Source organism: Orcinus orca, chromosome 6, assembly GCF_937001465.1.
Source record: "Orcinus orca chromosome 6, mOrcOrc1.1, whole genome shotgun sequence".
NCBI classification, from domain to species: Eukaryota; Metazoa; Chordata; class Mammalia; order Artiodactyla; family Delphinidae; genus Orcinus; species Orcinus orca.
In genome coordinates this window covers 3,780,536-3,795,144 of record NC_064564.1, presented here as the reverse complement: position 1 = coordinate 3,795,144, position 14,609 = coordinate 3,780,536, and positions in this window count along the sequence as shown.

The window sequence follows — 14,609 nt, the reverse complement described above, 5'->3', positions numbered from 1 at the left end:
GAACTGAGACATATTGGAACACGTCTCCCGATCACACGGTTGATCATACTCTGGGTTACACATGCATGTTTTAGCTGAAGGAAGAATCCCTTAAACCTGGAGAGTTGAGACCCGTGGAATGGGTACCGTGCAATATGACTTCAAAGGGTCTTCATTTGCTCACCGAACCTCTCCAATCCTATCACTGCTGCGTTTATACCCCTGTACACATGCTTGATTCTCTTTTGGAGGCATAGCAAACCATAGGTTTTAAAATACTTACTAGTCAGGTACATTCTTAGGCGTTTAATATGGGGTGTTGAGTCCATTTCGTTGAGCAAGGAGTAGCTCTTGTCTATTCCATATTTGGCTTAAGGAACTTTATCTGTGCTCATTTCAATCTCTGGTTTTATGCAGCACCCCAACTCACCTTTCCCCTTAAGCAAGCATAAGTTGGTTTTCTACATTTGAGACCCTCTTCTCTTTTGTAATCCAGTTCCTGTGTAGCCAAGTTTACATTCCGTGTATTAGTGATATCTTATAATGTTTCTTTTTCTCTGTGACTTATTTCAGTTAGCATCATCATACCTGAATCCACTCATTATGCTGCTACGGGCCTGATGACATAGATTTCATTGCTGAGTGGTATTGCATTGTACGTCAGTACCACAACATCTTTATCCATTTTTCCCTTTCTGCGATATTGAACTTGTACCGTAAACGAGGTTCTTGTAAACACAGCCATCCCAAACTTTGGGGTGGCTGTTTCTTTTTGATTTTAATTTCCCTAAGCTATAGGACCATAAGTGGAAGTGCCCTAGGCTCTGTTGCTTTATTTTTTAGATGTTTCAGGAAACACCATACAATTCTCCCGAGTGGCTGTTTTCAATTTTCATCCCGCCCATCAGCATAACAAGGCTCCCAGTTCTCCATGGCCTGTCCTGCCTTTCTGGATTTTACACTTTTTTCAGATGGCCCTTTTGACCCGGGGGAAGTGAGACTTTATTGTAGTGCAGATTTCCTTTGCAAGCTTGCTAGTTTGGCCAAAAAGGGCGTATGCGTTTTTTCCTGAATATATTCAGGAAAAAACGCATACGCCCTTTTTGGCCAAGTGCATCATTGTCGACGTTCTGCCTCTTTTCCTATGCTTTAAGTGTAATTCCAGTCTACCTCCTGAAATCGGTTTCCTGCAATTCTGCCCCACTTTCAAGTTCTCTTGGCAGCCTTACTTCAGTATATTTTTGGACGATAGCTGTCATTTATAACTCTGCAGGTTTGTGAATTTCAGTGCCCCTGAGCTCCTTTCTTCAACTCGCTTTCTTGTGAGCTGGCCGCAACACCGCACGATTGCTTCAGGCCCTAATCTGGTTCCGGCACGGCACGCTGAGCCTTTGGTTAATTCCTCTTCCTGGTGGGAAATGAGAGTTAAATTTGCCCGTCCAGACACCTCCAGCTAGTCTCTCATTGGTTCTCCCTATTCCTGTTCATCTTCCGCAGAAATTGCAAACTGGGCCAAACAGGAGGTTAAAGGCACTGACTCTCCAAGACGGGACAGTGTTAGTAAAGCGTCTGGAATGTTGCACCCGAGTACCAGGGGACGAAAACTGAGACATATTGGAACACGTCTCCCGATCACACGGTTGATCATACTCTGGGTTCCACATGCATGTTTTAGCTGAAGGAAGTATCCCTTAAACCTGAAGAGTTGAGACCCGTGGAATGGGTACCATGCAATATGACTTCAAAGGGTCTTCATTTGCTCACCGAACATCTCCAATCCTATTACTGCTGCGTTTATGCCCCTGTACACATGCTTCTTTCTCTTTCGGAGACATAGCAATCCATAGGTTTTAAGATACTTACTAGTCAGGTACATTCTTAGGCGTTTAATATGGGGTGTTGAGTCCATTTCGTTGAGCAAGGAGTAGCTCTTGTCTATTACATATTTGGCTTAAGGAACATTATCTCTGCTAATTTCAATCTCTGGTTTTATGCAACACCCCAACTCACCTTTCCACTTAAGCAAGCATAAGTTGGTTTTCTACATTTGAGAACCTGTTCTGTTTTGTAATCCAGTTCCTGTGTAGCCAAGTTTACATTCCGTGTATTAGTGATATCTTATGATGTTTCTTTTTCTGTGTGACTTATTTCAGTTAGAATCATCATACCTGAATCCACTCATTATGCTGCTATGGGCCTGATGACATAGATTTCATTCCTGAGTGGTATTGCATTGTACGTAAGTACCACAACTTCTTTATCCATTTTTCACTTTCTGCGATATTGAACTTGTACCGTAAACGAGGTTCTTGTAAACAGAGCCGTCCAAACTTTGGGGTGGCTGTGTCTTTTTGATTTTAATTTCCCTAAGCTCTAGGACCATAAGTGGAAGTGCCCTAGGCTCTGTTGCTTTGTTTTTTAGATGTTTTAGGAAACACCATACACTTCTCCAGAGTGGCTGTTGGCAATTTACATCCCGCCCATCAGCATAACAAGGCTCCCAGTTCTCCATGGCCTGTCCTGCCTTTCTGGATTTTACACTTTGTTCAGATGGCCCTTTTGACTGGGGGGAAGTGAGACTTCATTGTAGTGCAGATTTCCTTTGCAAGCTTGCTTGGTTGGCCCAAAAGGGCCTATGAGTTTTTTCCTGAATATATTCAGGAAAAAACGCATACGCCCTTTTTGGCCAAGTGCATCATTGTCGACGTTCTGCCTCTTTTCCTATGCCTTAAGTGCAATTCCAGTCTACCTCCTGAAATCGGTTTCCTGCAATTCTGCCCCACTTTCAAGTTCTCTTGGCAGCCTTACTTCAGTATATTTTTGGACGATAGCTGTCATTTATAATTATGCAGGTTTGTGAATTTCAGTGCCCCTGAGCTCCTTTCTTCAACTCGCTTTCTTGTGAGCTGGCCGCAACACCGCAGGATTGCTTCAGGCCCTAATCTGTTTACGGCATGGCACGCTGAGCGTTTGGTTAATTCCTCTTCCTGGTGGGAAATGAGAGTTAAATGTGCCCGTCCAGACACCTCCAGCTAGTCTCTCATTTGTTCTCCCTATTCCTGTTCATCTTCCGCAGAATTTGGAAACTGGGCCAAACACGAGGTTAAAGGCACTGACTCTCCATGTCGGGAGGGTGTTAGTAAAGCATCTGGAATGTTGCACCCGAGTACTAGGGGACGAAAACTGAGACATATTGGAACACGTCTCCCGATCACACGGTTGATCATACTCTGGGTTCCACATGCATGTTTTAGCTGAAGGAAGAATCCCTTAAACCTGGAGAGTTGAGACCCGTGGAATGGGTACCGTGCAATATGACTTCAAAGGGTCTTCATTTGCTCACCGGACCTCTCCAATCCTATCACTGCTGCGTTTATAGCCCTGTACACATGCTTGATTCCCTTTTGGAGGCATAGCAATCCATAGGTTTTAAGATACTTACTAGTCAGGTACATTCTTAGGCGTTTAATATGGGGTGTTGAGTCCATTTCGTTGAGCAAGGAGTAGCTCTTGTCTATTCCATATTTGGCTTAAGGAACTTTATCTGTGCTCATTTCAATCTCTGGTTTTATGCAGAACCCCAACTCACCATTCCCCTTAAGCAAGCATAAGTTGGTTTTCTACATTTGAGACCCTCTTCTCTTTTGTAATCCAGTTCCTGTGTAGCCAAGATTACATTCCGTGTATTAGTGATATCTTATGATGTTTCTTTTTCTGTATGACTTATTTCAGTTAGAATCATCATACCTTAATCCACTCATTATGCTGCTATGGGCCTGATGACATAGATTTCATTGCTGAGTGATATTGCATTGTACGTAGGTACCACAACTTCTTTATCCATTTTTCACTTTCTGCGATATTGAACTTGTACCGTAAACGAGGTTCTTGTAAACAGAGCCGTCCCAAACTTTGGGGTGGCTGTGTCTTTTTTATTTTAATTTCCCTAAGCTATAGGACCATAAGTGGAAGTGCCCTAGGCTCTGTTGCTCTGTTTTTTAGATGTTTCAGGAAACACCATACAGTTCTCCCGAGTGGCTGTTGGCAATTTACATCCCGCCCATCAGCATAACAAGGCTCCCAGTTCTCCATGGCCTGTCCTGCCTTTCTGGATTTTACACTTTTTTCAGATGGCCCTTTTGACCGGGGGGAAGTGAGACTTCATTGTAGTGCAGATTTCATTTGCAAGCTTGCTTGGTTGACCAAAAAGTGCGTATGCATTTTTTCCTGAATATATTCAGGAAAAATCGCATACGCCCTTTTTGGCCAAGTGCATCATTGTAGACGTTCTGCCTCTTTTCCTAAGCTTTAAATGCAATTCCAGTCTACCTCCTGAAATCGGTTTCCTGAAATTCTGCCCCGCATTCAAGACCTCTTGGCAGCCTTACTTCAGTATATTTTTGGACGATAGCTGTCATTTATAACTCTGCAGGTTTGTGAATTACAGTGCCCCTGAGCTCCTTTCTTCAACTCGCTTTTTTGTGAGCTGGCCGTAACACCGAACGATTGCTTTAGGCCCTAATCTGCTTCCGGAACGGCACGCTGAGCCTTTGGTTAATTCCACCTCCTGGTGGGAAATGAGAGTTAAATTTGCCCGTCCAGACACCTCCAGCTAGTCTCTCATTGGTTCTCCCTATTCCTGTTCATCTTCTGCAGAAATTGCAAACTGGGCCAAACAAGAGGTTAAAGGCACTGACTCTCCATGTCGGGAGAGTGTTAGTAAAGCACCTGGAATGTTGCACACGAGTACCAGGGGACGAGAACTGAGACATATTGGAACACGTCTCCCGATCACACGGTTGATCATACTCTGGGTTCCACATGCATGTTTTAGCTGGAGGAAGAATCCCTTAAACCTGGAGAGTTGAGACCCGTGGAATGGGTACCGTGCAATATGACTTCAAAGGGTCTTCATTTGCTCACCGAACCTCTCCAATCCTATCACTGCTGCGCTTATACCCCTGTACACACGCTTGATTCTCTTTTGGAGGCATAGCAATCCATAGGTTTTAAGATACTTACTAGACAGGTACATTCTTAGGCGTTTAATATGGGGTGTTGAGTCCATTTCGTTGAGCAAGGAGTAGCTCTTGTCTATTCCATATTTGGCTTAAGGAACTTTTTTGTGCTCATTTCAATCTCTGGTTTTATGCAGCACCCCAACTCACCTTTCCCCTTAAGCAAGCATAAGTTGGTTTTCTACATTTGAGACCCTCTTCTCTTTTGTAATCCAGTTCCCGTGTAGCCAAGTTTACATTCCGTGTATTAGTGATATCTTATAATGTTTCTTTTTCTCTGTGACTTATTTCAGTTAGCATCATCATACCTGAATCCACTATTATGCTGCTACGGGCCTGATAACATAGATTTCATTGCTGAGTGGTATTGCATTGTACGTCAGTACCACAACATCTTTATCCATTTTTCACTTTCTGTGATATTGAACTTGTACCGTAACCGAGGTTCTTGTAAACAGAGCCATCCCAAACTTTCGGGTGGCTGTGTCTTTTTGATTTTAATTTCCCTAAGCTATAGGACCATAAGTGGAAGTGCCCTAGGCTCTGTTGCTTTATTTTTTAGATGTTTCAGGAAACACCATACAATTCTCCCGAGTGGCTGTTGGCAATTTACATCCCGCCCATCAGCATAACAAGGCTCCCAGTTCTCCATGGCCTGTCCTGCCTTTCTGGATTTTACACTTTTTTCAGATGGCCCTTTTGACCGGGGGGAAGTGAGACTTCATTGTAGTGCAGATTTCCTTTGCAAGCTTGCTTGGTTGGCCAAAAGGGCCTATGAGTTTTTTCCTGAATATATTCAGGAAAAAACGCATACGCCCTTTTTGGCCAAGTGCATCATTGTCGACTTTCTGCCTCTTTTCCTATGCTTTCAATGCAATTCCAGTCTACCTCCTGAAATCGGTTTCCTGCAATTCTGCCCCGCTTTCAAGTCCTCTTGGCAGCCTTACTTCAGTATATTTTTGGACGATAGCTGTCATTTATAACTCTGCAGGTTTGTGAATTACAGTGCCCCTGAGCTCCTTTCTTCAACTCGCTCTCTTGTGAGCTGGCTGCAACACCGCAGGATTGCTTCAGTCACTAAAATGGTTTGGCACGGCATGCTGAGCCTTTGGTTATTTCCTCTTCCTGGTGGGAAATGAGAGTTAAATTTGCCCGTCCAGACACCTCCAGGTAGTCTCTCATTGGTTCTCCCTATTCCTGTTCATCTTCCGCAGAAATTGCAAACTGGGCCAAACAGCAGGTTAAAGACACTGACTCTCCAAGTCGGGAGAGTGTTAGTAAAGCATCTGGAATGTTGCACCCGAGTACCAGGGGATGAGAACTGAGACATATTGGAACACGTCTCCCGATCACACGGTTGATCATACTCTGGGTTACACATGCATGTTTTAGCTGAAGGAAGAATCCCTTAAACCTGGAGAGTTGAGACCCGTGGAATGGGTACCGTGCAATATGACTTCAAAGGGTCTTCATTTGCTCACCGAACCTCTCCAATCCTATCACTGCTGCGTTTATACCCCTGTACACATGCTTGATTCTCTTTTGGAGGCATAGCAAACCATAGGTTTTAAAATACTTACTAGTCAGGTACATTCTTAGGCGTTTAATATGGGGTGTTGAGTCCATTTCGTTGAGCAAGGAGTAGCTCTTGTCTATTCCATATTTGGCTTAAGGAACTTTATCTGTGCTCATTTCAATCTCTGGTTTTATGCAGCACCCCAACTCACCTTTCCCCTTAAGCAAGCATAAGTTGGTTTTCTACATTTGAGTCCCTCTTCTCTTTTGTAATCCAGTTCCTGTGTAGCCAAGTTTACATTCCGTGTATTAGTGATATCTTATAATGTTTCTTTTTCTCTGTGACTTATTTCAGTTAGCATCATCATACCTGAATCCACTCATTATGCTGCTACGGGCCTGATGACATAGATTTCATTGCTGAGTGGTATTGCATTGTACGTCAGTACCACAACATCTTTATCCATTTTTCCCTTTCTGCGATATTGAACTTGTACCGTAAACGAGGTTCTTGTAAACACAGCCATCCCAAACTTTGGGGTGGCTGTTTCTTTTTGATTTTAATTTCCCTAAGCTATAGGACCATAAGTGGAAGTGCCCTAGGCTCTGTTGCTTTATTTTTTAGATGTTTCAGGAAACACCATACAATTCTCCTGAGTGGCTGTTTTCAATTTTCATCCCGCCCATCAGCATAACAAGGCTCCCAGTTCTCCATGGCCTGTCCTGCCTTTCTGGATTTTACACTTTTTTCAGATGGCCCTTTTGACCCGGGGGAAGTGAGACTTTATTGTAGTGCAGATTTCCTTTGCAAGCTTGCTAGTTTGGCCAAAAAGGGCGTATGCGTTTTTTCCTGAATATATTCAGGAAAAAACGCATACGCCCTTTTTGGCCAAGTGCATCATTGTCGACGTTCTGCCTCTTTTCCTATGCTTTAAGTGTAATTCCAGTCTACCTCCTGAAATCGGTTTCCTGCAATTCTGCCCCACTTTCAAGTTCTCTTGGCAGCCTTACTTCAGTATATTTTTGGACGATAACTGTCATTTATAACTCTGCAGGTTTGTGAATTTCAGTGCCCCTGAGCTCCTTTCTTCAACTCGCTTTCTTGTGAGCTGGCCACAACACCGCACGATTGCTTCAGGCCCTAATCTGGTTCCGGCACGGCACGCTGAGCCTTTGGTTAATTCCTCTTCCTGGTGGGAAATGAGAGTTAAATTTGCCCGTCCAGACACCTCCAGCTAGTCTCTCATTGGTTCTCCCTATTCCTGTTCATCTTCTGCAGAAATTGCAAACTGGGCCAAACAGGAGGTTAAAGGCACTGACTCTCCAAGATGGGACAGTGTTAGTAAAGCGTCTGGAATGTTGCACCCGAGTACCAGGGGACGAAAACTGAGACATATTGGAACACGATTCCCGATCACACGGTTGATCATACTCTGGGTTCCACATGCATGTTTTAGCTGAAGGAAGTATCCCTTAAACCTGAAGAGTTGAGACCCGTGGAATGGGTACCATGCAATATGACTTCAAAGGGTCTTCATTTGCTCACCGAACGTCTCCAATCCTATCACTGCTGCGTTTATGCCCCTGTACACATGCTTCTTTCTCTTTCGGAGACATAGCAATCCATAGGTTTTAAGATACTTACTAGTCAGGTACATTCTTAGGTGTTTAATATGGGGTGTTGAGTCCATTTCGTTGAGCAAGGAGTAGCTCTTGTCTATTCCATATTTGGCTTAAGGAACATTATCTCTGCTAATTTCAATCTCTGGTTTTATGCAACACCCCAACTCACCTTTCCACTTAAGCAAGCATAAGTTGGTTTTCTACATTTGAGAACCTGTTCTGTTTTGTAATCCAGTTCCTGTGTAGCCAAGTTTACATTCCGTGTATTAGTGATATCTTATGATGTTTCTTTTTCTGTGTGACTTATTTCAGTTAGAATCATCATACCTGAATCCACTCATTATGCTGCTATGGGCCTGATGACATAGATTTCATTCCTGAGTGGTATTGCATTGTACGTAAGTACCACAACTTCTTTATCCATTTTTCACTTTCTGCGATATTGAACTTGTACCGTAAACGAGGTTCTTGTAAACAGAGCCGTCCAAACTTTGGGGTGGCTGTGTCTTTTTGATTTTAATTTCCCTAAGCTATAGGACCATAAGTGGAAGTGCCCTAGGCTCTGTTGCTTTGTTTTTTAGATGTTTTAGGAAACACCATACACTTCTCCAGAGTGGCTGTTGGCAATTTACATCCCGCCCATCAGCATAACAAGGCTCCCAGTTCTCCATGGCCTGTCCTGCCTTTCTGGATTTTACACTTTTTTCAGATGGCCCTTTTGACTGGGGGGAAGTGAGACTTCATTGTAGTGCAGATTTCCTTTGCAAGCTTGCTTGGTTGGCCAAAAAGGGCCTATGAGTTTTTTCCTGAATATATTCAGGAAAAAACGCATACGCCCTTTTTGGCCAAGTGCATCATTGTCGACGTTCTGCCTCTTTTCCTATGCCTTAAGTGCAATTCCAGTCTACCTCCTGAAATCGGTTTCCTGCAATTCTGCCCCACATTCAAGTTCTCTTGGCAGCCTTACTTCAGTATATTTTTGGACGATAGCTGTCATTTATAATTATGCAGGTTTGTGAATTTCAGTGCCCCTGAGCTCCTTTCTTCAACTCACTTTCTTGTGAGCTGGCCGCAACACCGCAGGATTGCTTCAGGCCCTAATCTGTTTACGGCATGGCACGCTGAGCGTTTGGTTAATTCCTCTTCCTGGTGGGAAATGAGAGTTAAATGTGCCCGTCCAGACACCTCCAGCTAGTCTCTCATTTGTTCTCCCTATTCCTGTTCATCTTCCGCAGAATTTGGAAACTGGGCCAAACACGAGGTTAAAGGCACTGACTCTCCATGTCGGGAGGGTGTTAGTAAAGCATGTGGAATGTTGCACCCGAGTACTAGGGGACGAGAACTGAGACATATTGGAACACGTCTCCCGATCACACGGTTGATCATACTCTGGGTTCCACATGCATGTTTTAGCTGAAGGAAGAATCCCTTAAACCTGGAGAGTTGAGACCCGTGGAATGGGTACCGTGCAATATGACTTCAAAGGGTCTTCATTTGCTCACCGGACCTCTCCAATCCTATCACTGCTGCGTTTATAGCCCTGTACACACGCTTGATTCCCTTTTGGAGGCATAGCAATCCATAGGTTTTAAGATACTTACTAGTCAGGTACATTCTTAGGCGTTTAATATGGGGTGTTGAGTCCATTTCGTTGAGCAAGGTGTAGCTCTTGTCTATTCCATATTTGGCTTAAGGAACTTTATCTGTGCTCATTTCAATCTCTGGTTTTATGCAGAACCCCAACTCACCATTCCCCTTAAGCAAGCATAAGTTGGTTTTCTACATTTGAGACCCTCTTCTCTTTTGTAATCCAGTTCCTGTGTAGCCAAGATTACATTCCGTGTATTAGTGATATCTTATGATGTTTCTTTTTCTGTATGACTTATTTCAGTTAGAATCATCATACCTTAATCCACTCATTATGCTGCTATGGGCCTGATGACATAGATTTCATTGCTGAGTGATATTGCATTGTACGTAGGTACCACAACTTCTTTATCCATTTTTCACTTTCTGCGATATTGAACTTGTACCGTAAACGAGGTTCTTGTAAACAGAGCAGTCCCAAACTTTGGGGTGGCTGTGTCTTTTTTATTTTAATTTCCCTAAGCTATAGGACCATAAGTGGAAGTGCCCTAGGCTCTGTTGCTCTGTTTTTTAGATGTTTCAGGAAACACCATACAGTTCTCCCGAGTGGCTGTTGGCAATTTACATCCCGCCCATCAGCACAACAAGGCTCCCAGTTCTCCATGGCCTGTCCTGCCTTTTTGGATTTTACACTTTTTTCAGATGGCCCTTTTGACCGGGGGGAAGTGAGACTTCATTGTAGTGCAGATTTCATTTGCAAGCTTGCTTGGTTGACCAAAAAGTGCGTATGCATTTTTTCCTGAATATATTCAGGAAAAATCGCATACGCCCTTTTTGGCCAAGTGCATCATTGTAGACGTTCTGCCTCTTTTCCTAAGCTTTAAATGCAATTCCAGTCTACCTCCTGAAATCGGTTTCCTGAAATTCTGCCCCGCATTCAAGACCTCTTGGCAGCCTTACTTCAGTATATTTTTGGACGATAGCTGTCATTTATAACTCTGCAGGTTTGTGAATTACAGTGCCCCTGAGCTCCTTTCTTCAACTCGCTTTTTTGTGAGCTGGCCGTAACACCGAACGATTGCTTTAGGCCCTAATCTGCTTCCGGAACGGCACGCTGAGCCTTTGGTTAATTCCACCTCCTGGTGGGAAATGAGAGTTAAATTTGCCCGTCCAGACACCTCCAGCTAGTCTCTCATTGGTTCTCCCTATTCCTGTTCATCTTCTGCAGAAATTGCAAACTGGGCCAAACAAGAGGTTAAAGGCACTGACTCTCCATGTCGGGAGAGTGTTAGTAAAGCACCTGGAATGTTGCACACGAGTACCAGGGGACGAGAACTGAGACATATTGGAACACGTCTCCCGATCACACGGTTGATCATACTCTGGGTTCCACATGCATGTTTTAGCTGGAGGAAGAATCCCTTAAACCTGGAGAGTTGAGACCCGTGGAATGGGTACCGTGCAATATGACTTCAAAGGGTCTTCATTTGCTCACCGAACCTCTCCAATCCTATCACTGCTGCGCTTATACCCCTGTACACACGCTTGATTCTCTTTTGGAGGCATAGCAATCCATAGGTTTTAAGATACTTACTAGACAGGTACATTCTTAGGCGTTTAATATGGGGTGTTGAGTCCATTTCGTTGAGCAAGGAGTAGCTCTTGTCTATTCCATATTTGGCTTAAGGAACTTTTTTGTGCTCATTTCAATCTCTGGTTTTATGCAGCGCCCCAACTCACCTTTCCCCTTAAGCAAGCATAAGTTGGTTTTCTACATTTGAGACCCTCTTCTCTTTTGTAATCCAGTTCCCGTGTAGCCAAGTTTACATTCCGTGTATTAGTGATATCTTATAATGTTTCTTTTTCTCTGTGACTTATTTCAGTTAGCATCATCATACCTGAATCCACTATTATGCTGCTACGGGCCTGATAACATAGATTTCATTGCTGAGTGGTATTGCATTGTACGTCAGTACCACAACATCTTTATCCATTTTTCACTTTCTGTGATATTGAACTTGTACCGTAACCGAGGTTCTTGTAAACAGAGCCATCCCAAACTTTCGGGTGGCTGTGTCTTTTTGATTTTAATTTCCCTAAGCTATAGGACCATAAGTGGAAGTGCCCTAGGCTCTGTTGCTTTATTTTTTAGATGTTTCAGGAAACACCATACAATTCTCCCGAGTGGCTGTTGGCAATTTACATCCCGCCCATCAGCATAACAAGGCTCCCAGTTCTCCATGGCCTGTCCTGCCTTTCTGGATTTTACACTTTTTTCAGATGGCCCTTTTGACCGGGGGGAAGTGAGACTTCATTGTAGTGCAGATTTCCTTTGCAAGCTTGCTTGGTTGGCCAAAAGGGCGTATGCGTTTTTTCCTGAATATATTCAGGAAAAAACGCATACGCCCTTTTTGGCCAAGTGCATCATTGTCGACTTTCTGCCTCTTTTCCTATGCTTTCAATGCAATTCCAGTCTACCTCCTGAAATCGGTTTACTGCAATTCTGCCCCGCTTTCAAGTCCTCTTGGCAGCCTTACTTCAGTATATTTTTGGACGATAGCTGTCATTTATAACTCTGCAGGTTTGTGAATTACAGTGCCCCTGAGCTCCTTTCTTCAACTCGCTCTCTTGTGAGCTGGCTGCAACACCGCAGGATTGCTTCAGTCACTAAAATGGTTTGGCACGGCATGCTGAGCCTTTGGTTATTTCCTCTTCCTGGTGGGAAATGAGAGTTAAATTTGCCCGTCCAGACACCTCCAGCTAGTCTGTCATTGGTTCTCCCTATTCCTGTTCATCTTCCGCAGAAATTGCAAACTGGGCCAAACAGCAGGTTAAAGACACTGACTCTCCAAGTCGGGAGAGTGTTAGTAAAGCATCTGGAATGTTGCACCCGAGTACCAGGGGACGAGAACTGAGACATATTGGAACACGTCTCCCGATCACACGGTTGATCATACTCTGGGGTACACATGCATGTTTTAGCTGAAGGAAGAATCCCTTAAACCTGGAGAGTTGAGACCCGTGGAATGGGTACCGTGCAATATGACTTCAAAGGGTCTTCATTTGCTCACCGAACCTCTCCAATCCTATCACTGCTGCATTTATACCCCTGTACACATGCTTGATTCTCTTTTGGAGGCATAGCAAACCATAGGTTTTAAAATACTTACTAGTCAGGTACATTCTTAGGCGTTTAATATGGGGTGTTGAGTCCATTTCGTTGAGCAAGGAGTAGCTCTTGTCTATTCCATATTTGTCTTAAGGAACTTTATCTGTGCTCATTTCAATCTCTGGTTTTATGCAGCACCCCAACTCACCTTTCCCCTTAAGCAAGCATAAGTTGGTTTTCTACATTTGAGACCCTCTTCTCTTTTGTAATCCAGTTCCTGTGTAGCCAAGTTTACATTCCGTGTATTAGTGATATCTTATAATGTTTCTTTTTCTCTGTGACTTATTTCAGTTAGCATCATCATACCTGAATCCACTCATTATGCTGCTACGGGCCTGATGACATAGATTTCATTGCTGAGTGGTATTGCATTGTACGTCAGTACCACAACATCTTTATCCATTTTTCCCTTTCTGCGATATTGAACTTGTACCGTAAACGAGGTTCTTGTAAACACAGCCATCCCAAACTTTGGGGTGGCTGTTTCTTTTTGATTTTAATTTCCCTAAGCTATAGGACCATAAGTGGAAGTGCCCTAGGCTCTGTTGCTTTATTTTTTAGATGTTTCAGGAAACACCATACAATTCTCCCGAGTGGCTGTTTTCAATTTTCATCCCGCCCATCAGCATAACAAGGCTCCCAGTTCTCCATGGCCTGTCCTGCCTTTCTGGATTTTACACTTTTTTCAGATGGCCCTTTTGACCCGGGGGAAGTGAGACTTTATTGTAGTGCAGATTTCCTTTGCAAGCTTGCTAGTTTGGCCAAAAAGGGCGTATGCGTTTTTTCCTGAATATATTCAGGAAAAAACGCATACGCCCTTTTTGGCCAAGTGCATCATTGTCGACGTTCTGCCTCTTTTCCTATGCTTTAAGTGTAATTCCAGTCTACCTCCTGAAATCGGTTTCCTGCAATTCTGCCCCACTTTCAAGTTCTCTTGGCAGCCTTACTTCAGTATATTTTTGGACGATAGCTGTCATTTATAACTCTGCAGGTTTGTGAATTTCAGTGCCCCTGAGCTCCTTTCTTCAACTCGCTTTCTTGTGAGCTGGCCGCAACACCGCACGATTGCTTCAGGCCCTAATCTGGTTCCGGCACGGCACGCTGTTCCTTTGGTTAATTCCTCTTCCTGGTGGGAAATGAGAGTTAAATTTGCCCGTCCAGACACCTCCAGCTAGTCTCTCATTGGTTCTCCCTATTCCTGTTCATCTTCCGCAGAAATTGCAAACTGGGCCAAACAGGAGGTTAAAGGCACTGACTCTCCAAGACGGGACAGTGTTAGTAAAGCGTCTGGAATGTTGCACCCGAGTACCAGGGGACGAAAACTGAGACATATTGGAACACGTCTCCCGATCACACGGTTGATCATACTCTGGGTTCCACATGCATGTTTTAGCTGAAGGAAGTATCCCTTAAACCTGAAGAGTTGAGACCCGTGGAATGGGTACCATGCAATATGACTTCAAAGGGTCTTCATTTGCTCACCGAACATCTCCAATCCTATTACTGCTGCGTTTATGCCCCTGTACACATGCTTCTTTCTCTTTCGGAGACATAGCAATCCATAGGTTTTAAGATACTTACTAGTCAGGTACATTCTTAGGCGTTTAATATGGGGTGTTGAGTCCATTTCGTTGAGCAAGGAGTAGCTCTTGTCTATTACATATTTGGCTTAAGGAACATTATCTCTGCTAATTTCAATCTCTGGTTTTATGCAACAC